We start from the raw sequence: 11,991 nt of genomic DNA on the forward strand, positions 1-11,991 counted from the left end.
ATCCGTCATGTTGATGCAAGTGGTATGGTTCTGTGAGGGAGAGTGATTCAGTTCATGTAAAGGACTTAATGATTTTGGCATGATTGCAAGGTATGATGTAGAGAGGTTGCTTTTGTGTTACTGTTGGAAGGTACGGGGAGTGGACAGTTTGTTTGCATTGTTCTGACAGGGAGGATTGTCATTGTGGTATATCAGATGGAATCTTCAGTTGTGCAAAGTCAAGATTTGAATGTAAACTTAAATGGAGATTTGAGGACTTGGTGAAGGAGGGTGGGAGGATTTGTAGTTTTCGTTTGGCAATGAGGAGACGGAAATTGATTGGATCTTGATCTGGAAATGGAAGGGTTTCAATTTCCTGAGTGAGTGAATGAGTTGGGAGGACTTTGGCTTGTTGAGATGTATTAGATGTGAAAGTAAATGGGAAATTGGTATGGATGGGATGAAAGGGAGGCTTTGGGATGGGATGAGTTTTTTTGTGAGAGAGAACGTGATTGCATTGAAGGGAATTGTTGGAGCAGGAGTTGTTCTATCAGTTCTGATGTTGGAAGGAGACTGTTGATCTTGTGATGGTGAGGTAGGAAAGTCAGATCCTGAGGAAGGTCGTTTGGTGAAGAAAGGATTGTTGGAATGAAATTGATGGAAATGTTTGAATTTTTCTGAGTTTGGAAGGGTGGGGGGAGGTTTGTTGTTATGTTTGAGTTTGTGGTGGAGAATTGTGCGTTTTGGTAGGGGATTGGATGAATGGTTCTGTCCATTTCGAGAGGAGATTTGTTGCATCAGGATGGACGGATTTGCATGAAATTGAATGTGTTGAATTAGTTTTGTTAGAGGATGAAATTGGTTGTTTGATTGGTATCATTTGTTTAATTTCTAGTGGTATCGAATGGAGGGGTTTGTCGTATGAAATGGAAGTGATGTAATATGAGTGAAATGGAATTTGTAGAGAGGAGAAGTGTTAGAAAGAAGGAGGTAAGGTTCTTTGGAAAGGTGTGGAACTTTGTTAGAAGAAGATGGCAAAGTAATTGAATGGATGATGAAAGGAGGGTGGATGGAAAATGGATTGTGAAGAGAAATGATGGCATGAGGATTTTTGGAGCAGTGAGTGTTTTGTTGTCAAAGAAGAATGGTAGTACCTGTTGTGCGATGGAAGAGAAAGAGATGGAAATGGATCCAAGATTGCTGATCACTTGGACTTTGATTGGATGAATTTAATGATTAATTTGAGATACTCTTGTTTTAAAGTGGGGAGAGGTTAATGTTTGTTTTGTGATTGTGTTGGAGGTGTTGGGTTTTGAGATAGTTGGAACAGGTGGCACTGAGAAGAGTTTTGTTCTTTTCATGTTTGAAGATGGAAGCAGGAATTGCATGTGGATGAGAGTGATTTGAATCAACTTGATGTGATAGTTTGTCAGTCTTGGGTAAGAGGGAGTTTGTGTTGGATCTTTGGCATTGTTGCAGATGTTTTGTGAAGTAATGGGAAATGCTTTATGGGTAAGAAGTGCTGGGATGGTTGGTTCGGTGTGGTGGAAGTGTATGTAACTGAGGATCAGAATGGATTCTGGCAAGAGTGGAAGTGGAAGATGATCTGTGAATGGAGTAATGGTGACTTGCTTTAGGTTGTGAATTTGTTGAAAGAGAATGCCAAAATGTGGAAAGGTATGATCTGCATGGAAAAAGTTGGGATGTGGAATTATTGATTTTGTTGAGGAAGTGGTTTAGAAATTTTCTTGAGGTTTGAGGCTTCAGTCCTGTGGGGAGGATGTGGATTTTGGCTTGGTGAAAGTTTAGTTGATGTATGTAAGTGGAGAATTGTTGCGGATTTTTGAGAGGAGATTGGATCGAAGGTTGGTTCCTTGCCGAGGAGAAGGAGGTTTGTTAAGTGCAGATTGGATTGCGAGAGTGTCTTAATCGCGTGTTGAAAGTTCTTTTTGGATGAAGAGGTGTGTGTATGGTCATCAGTTGATTTGTCAAAGATAGGTGTCTGAAATTTTGTTGGATTGAGAAGGGTTGGGTTGGATGGTATTTTTTGGGTTGGTAGGGGTGGGGAGGTTTGTGGTTTGGTGGTCAGAGGGAAGAGTTGAGAAGGATTCTGAGATTTTGTACAGACGAGAGGATTAAGCAGGAGATGTGAAGATAATCGAGTGTCATGATTTTTGATCAGAGTGAGAATTATGTAAGCAATATGATCAGGAGTGGATGCTCAGTTTGTCAAGTGGAGAATGATGGGGAGATGACTAGTTTCTGTTATTTGTTACTTAGTGGATGGAATTTCATTTGTGTTTTCAAGGGAATAGCAAATGTGATTGAATTATTTTTCGATTGTCGAGTTTTGGTACAGGGAGATGAAATGATTTTTTCTGTTAGACAGATGGAGAGACGACATGTTGTGATGGTTGAGGGAGCGGTGTAGTTCTATGTGATGAAATGGTTTGTGACTTGGTGTGAGCAAGTATTGATGAAAGTAAATGGCAATTGTGCTGGATGGGTACAGGCTGGGATGAAGGAATGGATGGTTATGTTTGGTGCAGGCAGAGAACGTGATGCCATGATAGGAATTTATCTGGAACAAGTGGTGGTCATCCATTCCTGTAAATGAATGGATGGAATGAACTTGCTTTTCGTTGTGTGGTACGAGTGAGGTGTAAGATTTTGATGTTTTGTCTGGATATGGAAATGGATCGATTTGTGAATTTGAGAATATTTGATGGAAAAGTTTAATTTCCTTAGGTTTGGTAAGGGTGTTGGCAAGGGAGTTTGTATTTGATGTATGGATTGTCTTATGTTTGAGTGAAGAGGTGGTGTGCAGAATGGATGAGGTTCATTGAGATAGGTGGGTTCTGTGTAATCTGGAAAAGGTAGTGATACATTGCTGGGATAGGAGATGTTTTGATTTGTCAGAAGAAAAGACAGGATGAGATGAGTTTGCATGAGTGGAATTTGTTTGATTTGGCAATGGAATGTGATGATGGTCGAAGTTGAGCGTGATTGATTCTTCATGTTGCAGATGTACAGGTTGTGTATGGTATAGAGTATGTTTCAAATGAGATGAACTTTTTTTATGTGAGTTGTGAGAGTGGGATTGTGTTTGGGTTGGGGTGGCAAATGTTGGTTACTGGTTTGAGCAGATGGTCAAAAACAGTCAGTCTAGTCCATGGAATGAGGTGGAATTTGGCAATGAATCATAATGTATTGTCTAGTATGGTACATGGAGGAATGATGGGGAATTGGACCTAGTTCATGTATGTTGTACTTATCGTTCTTGGATTTCATTTGGTGATCAGAGGAATTACTCAGTTTTCAAATGTGAAACGATTGAACTGTAATCTTTTGCATGATTGTCTGAGGTTTGGTGGATAGGAGGGGGGAGATTTTTGGTTGTTTTTTTCTGTTTAGACATATGGAGGAGATCAGACATGTTGATATGAGCATAGATATCCTGAAAGGGAAGTGGTGTTCAGTTCCCTATGTGAGTGAAATGAGTTTGTGGAATCTTTGGCATGTGAAGCAATGTATTAGATGTGAAAGTAAATGGGGCAAATTGTGCTGTGACTGGGTAGAGGGAGGGCTGGGGATGGCGATGGTTCTGGTTTTGGTGCAGAGCAGAGAACGTGATGGCATTGAAGGGAATCTTCATCTGGAAGCAGCGGAGTGGTCCTATCCAGTGTCCTGTGAGAACGGAAGGAATGGCAGACCTTGCTTTACAGTTGCTGATGGTACGAGTAGAAAGTCCAAAAAACTGGAAAGGTATGTCCATGGAAGAAAATGGATCTGTTTGGAATTGAGAAATTTTTGAATGGAAATGTTTAGAATTTTTCGTGAGGTTTGGTACGTGGGTGGGAGGGAGGTTTTGTTGTTTGTTTGTATGTTTGTGCAGATGGAGAATGGTGACAGTCTTTTGAGATAGGGGATCTGGAAACAAGGTTGTACCATTCCTGAGGAAGGAGGTTTTGTTCACAATGCAGGCAAGGATGTGATTTGCGAGTGAGTGCAATCGGCGTGTTGAATACTTCTTGTTTGAGATGAAAAGGTGGGTGTGGTGGTCAATGACTTTGATTTTGTAGATATTCGTTTGGGTAGAGGGAGGGTTGGGGATGGCAATTGTTCTGGTTTTGGTGCAGAGCGGGAAAAACGACGGCACGCACTGGATTTGACGCAGTGAATTTGACAAAAAACATCTGAGTGGTCATGTCCTCAGTTGTGTCAGAGTGGAAGGAATGATGGGGAGCATTGGACCTAGCATTTCTGTTCATCTTGTTACCTTTCCAGTCGGTATGGAATTTCATTTGTGTACCTATCAAGAGGAATTACTCAGTTTTCAAATGTGAAACGATTGAACTGTAATCTTTTGCATGATTGTCTGAGGTTTGGTGGATAGGAGGGGGGAGATTTTTGTTTTTTTTTTTCTGTTTAGACATATGGAGGAGACCAGACATGTTGATATGAGCATAGATATCCTGAAAGGGAAGCAGTGTTCAGTTCCCTATGTGAGTGAAATGAGTTTGTGGAATCTTTGGCATGTGAAGCAATGTATTAGATGTGAAAGTAAATGGGGCAAATTGTGCTGTGACTGGGTAGAGGGAGGGCTGGGGATGGCGATGGTTCTGGTTTTGGTGCAGAGCAGAGAACGTGGTGGCATTGAAGGGAATCTTCATCTGGAAGCAGCGGAGTGGTCCTATCCAGTGTCCTGTGAAAACTGAAGGAATGGCAGACCTTGCTTTACAGTTGCTGATGGTACGAGTAGAAAGTCCAAAAAACTGGAAAGGTATGTCCATGGAAGAAAATGGATCTGTTTGGAATTGAGAAATTTTTGAATGGAAATGTTTAGAATTTTTCGTGAGGTTTGGTACGTGGGTGGGAGGGAGGTTTTGTTGTTTGTTTGTATGTTTGTGCAGATGGAGAATGGTGACAGTCTTTTGAGATAGGGGATCTGGAAACAAGGTTTTACCATTCCTGAGGAAGGAGGTTTTGTTCACAATGCAGGCAAGGATGTGATTTGCAAGTGAGTGTAATCAGCGTGTTGAATACTTCTTGTTTGAGATGAAAAGTTGGGCGTGATGGTCAATCACTTTGATTTTGTAGAGATTCCTTGGGGTAGAGGGAGTGTTGGGGATGGGAATTGTTCTGGTTTTGGTGCAGAGCGGGAAAAACGACGGCACGCACTGGATTTGACGCAGTGAATTTGTCAACAAACATCAGAGTGGTCATGTCCTCAGTTGTGTCACAGTGGAAGGAATGATGGGGAGCATTGGACCTAGCTTTCCTGTTCATCTTGTTACCTTTCCAGTTGGTATGGAATTTCATTTGTGTACCTATCAAGAGGAATTACTCAGTTTTCAAATGTGAAACGATTGAACTGTAATCTTTTGCATGATTGTCTGAGGTTTGGTGGATAGGAGGGTGGAGATTTTTGTTTGTTTTTTTCTGTTTAGACATATGGAGGAGACCAGACATGTTGATATGAGCATAGATATCCTGAAAGGGAAGCAGTGTTCAGTTCCCTATGTGAGTGAAATGAGTTTGTGGAATCTTTGGCATGTGAAGCAATGTATTAGATGTGAAAGTAAATGGGGCAAATTGTTCTGTGACTGGGTAGAGGGAGGGCTGGGGATGGCGATGGTTCTGGTTTTGGTGCAGAGCAGAGAACGTGGTGGCATTGAAGGGAATCTTCATCTGGAAGCAGTGGAGTGGTCCTATCCAGTGTCCTGTGAAAACTGAAGGAATGGCAGACCTTGCTTTACAGTTGCTGATGGTACGAGTAGAAAGTCCAAAAAACTGGAAAGGTATGTCCATGGAAGAAAATGGATCTGTTTGGAATTGAGAAATTTTTGAATGGAAATGTTTAGAATTTTTCGTGAGGTTTGGTACGTGGGTGGGAGGGAGGTTTTGTTGTTTGTTTGTATGTTTGTGCAGATGGAGAATGGTGACAGTCTTTTGAGATAGGGGATCTGGAAACAAGGTTGTACCATTCCTGAGGAAGGAGGTTTTGTTCACAATGCAGGCAAGGATGTGATTTGCAAGTGAGTGTAATCAGCGTGTTGAATACTTCTTGTTTGAGATGAAAAGTTGGGCGTGATGGTCAATCACTTTGATTTTGTAGAGATTCCTTGGGGTAGAGGGAGGGTTGGGGATGGCAATTGTTCTGGTTTCGGTGCAGAGCGGGAAAAGTGACGGCTCGCACTGGATTTGACGCAGTGAATTTGTCAACAAACATCAGAGTGGTCATGTCCTCAGTTGTGTCACAGTGGAAGGAATGATGGGGAGCATTGGACCTAGCATTCCTGTTCATCTTGTTACCTTTCCAGTCGGTATGGAATTTCATTTGTGTATCTATCAAGAGGAATTACTCAGTTTTCAAATGTGAAACGATTGAACTGTAATCTTTTGCATGATTGTCTGAGGTTTGGTGGATAGGAGGGTGGAGATTTTTGTTTTTGTTTTTTCTGTTTAGACAGATGGAGGAGACCAGACATGTTGATATGAGCATAGATATCCTGAAAGGGAAGCAGGTGTTCAGTTCCCTATGTGAGTGAAATGAGTTTGTGGAATCTTTGGCATGTGAAGCAATGTATTAGATGTGAAAGTAAATGGGGCAAATTGTGCTGTGACTGGGTAGAGGGAGGACTGGGGATGGCGATGGTTCTGGTTTTGGTGCAGAGCAGAGAACGTGATGGCATTGAAGGGAATCTTCATCTGGAAGCAGTGGAGTGGTCCTATCCAATGTCCTGTGAGAACGGAAGGAATGGCAGACCTTGCTTTACAGTTGCTGATGGTACGAGTAGAAAGTCCAAAAAACTGGAAAGGTATGTCCATGGAAGAAAATGGATTTGTTTTGAATTGAGAAATTTTTGATGGAAATGTTTAGAATTTTTCGTGAGGTTTGGTATGTGGGTGGGAGGGAGGTTTTGTTGTTTGTTTGTATGTTTGTACAGATGGAGAATGGTGACAGTCTTTTGAGATAGGGGATCTGGAAACAAAGTTGTACCATTCCTGAGGAAGGAGGTTTTGTTCATAATGCAGGCAAGGATGTGATTTGCGAGTGAGTGTAATCAGCGTGTTGAATACTTCTTGTTTGAGATGAAAAGGTGGGTGTGATGGTCAATCACTTTGATTTTGTAGATATTCGTCGGGGTAGAGGGAGGGTTGGGGATGGCAATTGTTCTGGTTTTGGTGCAGAGTGGGAAAAATGATGGCACACACTGGATTTGACGCAATGAATTTGTCAACAAACATCAGAGTGGTCATATCCTCAGTTGTGTCACAGTGGAAGGAATGATGGGGAGCATCTTGTTACCTTTCCAGTTGGCATGGAATTTCATTTGTGTACCTATCAAGAGGAATTACTCAGTTTTCAAATGTGAAACGATTGAACTGTAATCTTTTGCATGATTGTCTGAGGTTTGGTGGATAGGAGGGGGGAGATTTTTGTTTTTGTTTTTTCTGTTTAGACAGATGGAGGAGACCAGACATGTTGATATGAGCATAGGTATCCTGAAAGGGAAGCGGTGTTCAGTTCCCTATGTGAGTGAAATGAGTTTGTGGAATCTTTGGCATGTGAAGCAATGTATTAGATGTGAAAGTAAATGGGGCAAATTGTGCTGTGACTGGGTAGAGGGAGGGCTGGGGATGGCGATGGTTCTGGTTTTGGTGCAGAGCAGAGAACGTGATGGCATTGAAGGGAATCTTCTTCTGGAAGCAGTGGATTGGTCCTATCCAATGTCCTGTGAGAACGGAAGGAATGGCAGACCTTGCTTTACAGGGGATCTGGAAACAAGGTTGTACCGTTCCTGAGGAAGGATGTTTTGTTCAGAATGTAGGCAAGGATGTGATTTGCAAGTGAGTGTAATTAGCGTGTTTAATACTTCTTGTTTGAGATGAAAAGGTGTGTGTGATCGTCAAACACTTTGATTTTGTAGATATTCGTTGGGGTGGAGGGAGGGTTGGGGATGGCAATTGTTCTGGTTTTGGTGCAGAGCGGAGGGTTGGGGATGGTAATTGTTTTTATTGGTTAATGGTTCTGGTTTCAGTGCAGAGCTGAGAAAGTGATGGCATTGAATGGAATCTTCAACTGTAAGCAGTGGAGTGGTCCTGTCGCATGTCCTGTGAGAATGGAAGGAATGGCAGACCTTGCTTTACAGTTACTGTTCCCCATCATTCCTTCCACTGTGACACATCTTGGAGACACAACTGGGGACATGATCACTCTCATGTTTGACAAATCCACTGTGTGCCATCACTTTTTTTTCTTGAAGTTTGTTGCATGGGTGGGAGGGAGATTTGTGTTAGTGTGTTTATACAGATTGAGCTAGGGTAGTCCAGGATGTGATCTGCAAGTGAGTGAAATCAGCCTGTCAAAAGCTTCTTGTTTGTGATAAAAAAGCTGGGTGTGATGGTTTAATTAGTTCCATTGTTTAGAGGGTCTTTGAGGTAGAGGGTGGATTGGGGATGGTGATGGTTTGAATTATTCCTGAAGTTTGGTGCATGAGTAGGGGGGATTGGGGGGGGGGGGGGGGGGTTGTTGCTGTTTGTGTGTTTGTCGAGGTGGAGAACAAATATAATGGTTAGAATTTGTATATCCTAAAAGGAAAGTTGTGTTCAAGTCCTCAAGCGAGTGAAATGAGTTTGTGGAATTGTTTGCGTTGAGACTGGGCATGTAATCTGAAGGTAGCCAATCATCACATGCATAGCCGAATTTCTGATTGGAATATTAAAAAAAAGAAGAAAAAAAAAGAAAAAAAAGAAAGAAAGACAAGAAGAAAGTATATTTAACAACACAACTTAACCGTGACCCACTAGTGTAGATTCCGGCAGGGGTCTGACATTCCTGTCCCGTGCAAACTAATACCCGCCTATTAAGAGCATAATGTAATTGTATGTGTGAAAATTTGCTGATGGGCATTGGGCATGTAATGTTTGTTAGATGGTCTTCTGAGATTTGATGTATGAATGAGAGGGATTTGTTTTTTTAAGTACATTTTTATTGCTTTTATTTGTATATTTGTACAGATTAGAACAACAGATGACAGTGTATTAGAATTCTCATGTTGTACAAGGTATGTCTGTGCTGTCATTGTAGAAAATTGTGACTGGCTAGAGAGAGGGTTGACATATAGATGAGTGAGATAATACTGATTGAAACAATATATTACTGTTCATAATGAGTGTTAACGATGTCATACACACACAAATAAACTGGTACGCAAAATGGAGCTCTATAGAACTGATAATTCTCTGTAAATTGGTAATGATAATGAAGCTGATTTGGATGATATCAAGGCAAATATGCAGATGTGTCATATCTTTTTTTTTTCTTTTGCTCTTCAAATTTTCAGCCCCTCATGCATCACCTACTTCAGTATCAGCCCCATTGCCGATTGAAGTAGCTGTCAAGCCCCTGGCCCTGTCTCCATCATCTTCCTATTGTTATTGACACAGTAGTTGTGTAAAACTTGTGCAGTGGATATATGATCATGATTATGTCACTCACAAGTTAAAACACACACACACACACACACACACACACACACACACATACATATCTACCATATTCTTTGGTCATAAGATGCATTGATGTTATGCCATGTCTTCAGTTTCATGAAGAAAGGAAAGGGGAAAACCATATGTCAGCAACGCCATCAATAGTCATCACAGTAAAGGAATGCAATCAGTAGCTCAGACAAAAGTAGTGCAAAAGGGAAAGTCTTGTGACACCAATTCTCAAACATCTGCCATGACGAAAATCAGATGCTGTTGATTTTTCATCACACATGAGATTTCAAAGGCCTTTTAAGATAAGAGCCCTTAAATTCTTTGAAACAGTCATGTGATGTCACAGACTGGGCTACAACCTCCATTGTTCTGTTGTGTCTGTGTTTTGGTGGTGTTGACTACACTGGATACAGAACTGGACTTCAGTTGTCAGATGTGTTGCCTGTGTTTCCTTGAATTAGGAAGAGTATTGATAAATGAGCGACAGTATGGGTGGAGTTGGAATCTGAGATTAAAGAGAAAATAGAGAACTGTGATTGAGAACTTGATGGACATGATATACTTTCATAACGAGGAATGTGGCTTATGGCATGAGAATAATAATAATAATAATATCTGTATAGTGCTGAACCTTGTGCAGAGACAAATCAAAGCGCTTTCTCACCAGTCATTCACACGCATTCATAACTCTAAAAACTGGAGAAACTCTTGGGAAGAGGTGGGTTTTTAGTTCAGACTTGAAAGAGCTGAGTGCGGAGACCTGACGAAGTGAAAGAGGAAGTTCATTCCATTTGCAAGAATAAGGCTCATTTTAAGATCTGTAGATTTTATTTGACAAACTTTGGATTCTGTCACTGTAGATTTTATTTGACAAACTTTGGACTCTGTCATAAAGGAATTGTCATTTGTATAATTCTTTTGCATGTTTGATACTGTAGTGTGCATCTGACTTTTATTCTTTTCCGCATGCGGTATCATGGAGTCCTTGCCAGATATATGATTCTTTGTCTTATTCCCTCATGTCAGAGTGAAGCTGCTCAAACAGCTGTAGCTACTTTCGTTTTCTCCGCACAGGCGGATAGTAGTTTGCACAGGACAGGAATGTCAGACCCCTGCCAGAGTCTGCACTAGTGGGTCACAGTAAGTATGTTACTTAAACGTAATTTTAGGAAGAAAATTTCCTTTTCATTTTAACAGTAACACAAGTACCTTATTTTACTCAATTTTGATTGAGTGCCACCATCTTGCTTTTTCCGTTTCTGGTCCAACAAACCGTGAAAAAGTAACAATAGGTGCAATAATTTAGGACGCTAAAAAAGGACATGATTGTACTATACCATGACTACTGATGAAGACTTCAGAGATCTGATTCCTATCCTGTGCAAACTACTATCCAGCTCATGTGGTGAAACCAAATGGAGCTGCAGCCAGTGACTTCCCTTAGTATATCACCTGAAATATTTTCCTGTGTCCAAGTTGATGGAAATGCAAAGCAGCACTGGTTTAAAGTTGTCTACCCTTATTATTGACAGCAACTCATCAGATTGTTATAGTTGTTTAAAAACAGGTCCACTGGCAGAGTTTGGTGTTTTTTTGTTTTTGTTTTTATCCCTCTCTGGAAGTATATGTCGCCAGGATTGTGAGAATTTCATGTCCATTGACATTGCAATGTTTTCTTTCTTCAGCACAGAATGTTACTGTTTTGTACACAGTGTCTTCATTGTATTCTTAAAAAAGATGTGTCTGGCAGTTGTTAAATAAATTATTGTTGTGTGTAGAACTAAGATAGCAAATGTTTGGCATTGCATACATAAAAATTAAAGTGTGAGAAAGTTATCTCAAGTTTTTTACTTTGATTTTTATGTTGACTGACTGAATGGATGTGTGTGCATGAATCTTTCATTTTCTTCTTCTTTTTATGATGGTCTTGTGGTCATGCTTGCATGAATGTTATACTCTGAAATATGTTCCTCTCCTTATCAACTTTCTAATGAGTGGTTCACTACTGAGCTTGGTTGAATAAGTGATCTTATCAGTCCTAAGCTTACTTCGCAAACTATAGGGCTGCTAAGATTTCATATGCAACACAGCCAAGGATTAAAAAAAAAAAAAAATCATTGCAAGGGGAAAAAGTTGCAAACTGAAATGTGCATCATAATAGATTCGATCTCTGCGTGGTTTGCATTATTACTAAACTGTCTGTATCCTGTTATAAACTGTATCATATGGAGCACATATGATGATGTTGTCAGGATTTGAATGTGCACAGGTGTTCTGGGTCACAAATATTCAAAAGATTTACCCACACTTTGCACAATCTCTTTCACATTTTTTTTCCCATGCAGAGAAGGAAATATAGTAAGTCAACCCAGGGATATTCTTTATTCCATTTCAATAAATGTTTGAATTTATTTCATAGAAAGTCTAACTCTGACACACTCCTCCCACTTCACACGCACACACACACACACACACACACACACACATGCATACATACACATGCAT

At 40.6% G+C, this 11,991-nt stretch overlaps 1 long non-coding RNA gene across 1 annotated transcript; it reads left to right on the forward strand.

Annotated features, from left to right (window-relative positions):
• The first annotated feature begins 3,289 nt into the window (after window positions 1-3,289).
• On the forward strand, window positions 3,290-9,493 carry LOC143295860 (uncharacterized). The gene is made up of 2 exons (XR_013057083.1): window positions 3,290-7,772; window positions 8,025-9,493. It is a non-coding gene; the product is annotated as an uncharacterized LOC143295860 (long non-coding RNA).
• Window positions 9,494-11,991: the final 2,498 nt, after the last annotated feature.

Source organism: Babylonia areolata, chromosome 21 (assembly GCF_041734735.1).
Source record: "Babylonia areolata isolate BAREFJ2019XMU chromosome 21, ASM4173473v1, whole genome shotgun sequence".
Lineage (NCBI taxonomy): Eukaryota > Metazoa > Mollusca > Gastropoda > Neogastropoda > Buccinidae > Babylonia > Babylonia areolata.